Genomic DNA, 2,443 nt, shown 5'->3' on the forward strand with positions numbered 1-2,443 from the left:
TCTCCGGCCGCCGGCAGGGGTTTGGGCGGCTGTGGCGCGCGGGTGACTGCGCGCCAGCGGCAGACGGCGGGGCTTGGCGGGCGGGCGGGGAAAGGGGGTGTGGTGGAACCACCTCGGATTACCTTGATTAAAGCATGGTTAAGTCGCCTGACACGCGACACTCATGCCTTAGTCAAGTTAACTCGAAGTGCCATCGGATTTCCTCCGATTCAACCACTTACAGGACCGGGTTAGCAAAACTCACACGAAGGTGAGTGGTTCCAGGGAATACAACAGATCCACTGAGTTAAACAAGTTTGACAATTTAGTTCAACATCAAAATAAAAATCAAAATTTTACAAGATTCAAAAGCAGCGGAAAGGTAAATTAGCGGAAGCTAGCGCCGGGGTCGGATGTCCCTGATGAGGCCGATCAGGACATCAGTGATCCCTTTCCTCGCCGTCCGAGGAGGGATCCCACTCAACCGTCCAAATCGGAGGGAGCTGGGGCGGCCAAGTGCCAACAGGAGCAAACTCAGGAGCTGCGACTTCACCTGAAAAGAGAGCCACAACAAGGCTGAGCTGCTAAGCTCAACAAGACTTAACCGACCAGTGGTAAAACTACTCCACCACGTCTAGACATGCAAGGCTCTTTGGCTGAGGGGTTTGTTTGCCAAAAGCGACTATGTTAGATCCTTGCTTTCAAATTTTAGCTCAAATTCTAAGTTCAAGAACCAGTCTACGTTGGCATCTTACTCTAAACAAACATAGATCCAACTTTATGTATATAAGCTCATCATCAAGACCATGTCATCATCAGACTCTTTCATTACTCAGTGTAGCATAGCGATCAAGCAGTCTCAAACTGTGAGAGGCAGACGAATCGATTCGAGTTTCTTAACCATGCATGGCGAACCTAATCTTACGACATCCGCGCACCACAATGGTCGCTTCCTGTGTCGGCCATCCCCATCAATTCCCAGGCACGTGTCACGTCCAAACTTCCCTTGGCATGCAATGCTCCACAGTCCCGGCCTCTACCGTACTGTGACCGCACTTGCACCCACATGATGCACCATGGGAACCTCGTTCCAGGGACAGCAGGGGTATAAACCACGCCCTAGTTCAATCAGGTACTAGGCTTCCCCATCCCATACTAGGTATGAGATTAGTACTTTCAAACACTTGATCACGAACACCACCACTGTCGAGCCTTTACAGATTTCGTAGACAGACGGGGCGATCAACCGACCACCAAAAGAGTTAACAAAAACCCTGCCCCCTCCATCGTCCTTATAGTTGTAACAGAAGGAGAACAACCAACTCCTATAACTCGCGAGTGACAGGAAATCACTCGACTTTTACCGCTTCCTATTTAAGCATAGCAACTACTCCATCCAACAACTAGTGTTCAGATCAAGGAACTATGTCATGCCTCTAAGGTTGCAAACAACTCCTATACGTAAATGCACAGACATGGGGAAAGAAGGCATGCGCAAGTTTGGGAAACTTTGGGGTTTATGCTTCGGGGCTTGCCTTCAAGCGGAGGGGAGGGAAGCGGGTCTTCAGCTGGGGCGACTTCGGCTTCTGGAACTGGTAGCCCAGCTACAGCTCCGTCTTCTAGCACCAGGTGTAGCTCGTAGACGCCGTTAGCAAGACGAAACTCTACACAAATGCAATGCAGGAGTTAGTGTTTAGACGGTTATTTCAACAGCAACACTCGCAAGTCTTAGCCCAGAAACTTGTAGCAAAGCTACGGAAAAAGTGTGGGGGTTCAAGCTTCAGCGGATAGAGAACAAGACCAAGGGTCAGATTGGAAGAAACTTATGATCTGACCCTTAAACCTTAAGGGATAACCGGGTTTGGGGTCCTCAGATCTATTACAAAGAAGTCCCCAAAATCTTACACAGATACCCTCGGGTCAAGGAAAAAGATACAGCCGAGTCCTCGGGCGAAGCAGATAAGGGTCGGCTAACAGACAGGGTCGGGCGAGACGGAAAAAGGGGTCGGGCGAACAGCTAGGGTCGGGCGAACCGGTGAGGGGTCGGCAGCTTACCTTCGGTTTATAGGTGAAGCCTTTTGGGGTCGGGAAGGGGTAGACTTGAGCGGAAGGTCTTAAGCACTAAGGCTTTGGTGGCGGCGAGGTCCGGCGGTGCTCCAGCGGTGGCGGAGCTTCTTGTGAGCAACAAGGAAGCTCTAGCACAGCGCGGAGGAGCAGGCGGCTGGGTGGATTGGGAGGGGTGGGTGTTGAGCGGAGATGAGAGTTCCTCAAGAACTTAGGTGATGGCGCTCGAGCACAAAACAGAGGAACAAGGCGGTGAGGCAACGATGGCGAAGGGAACTCCAGTAGAGCTCTGGCATTCCCTTTTATAGCTGCGCGGAAGAGAGAGGGAGTTGAAGTAGCACGAAGACCGGAAGAAAAGGATGGAGTGCGCTGCCATAGCAGTGATTGAGCGGCGATGGGC

This window comes from Setaria viridis, chromosome 3 (assembly GCF_005286985.2).
Source record: "Setaria viridis chromosome 3, Setaria_viridis_v4.0, whole genome shotgun sequence".
NCBI classification, from domain to species: domain Eukaryota; kingdom Viridiplantae; phylum Streptophyta; class Magnoliopsida; order Poales; family Poaceae; genus Setaria; species Setaria viridis.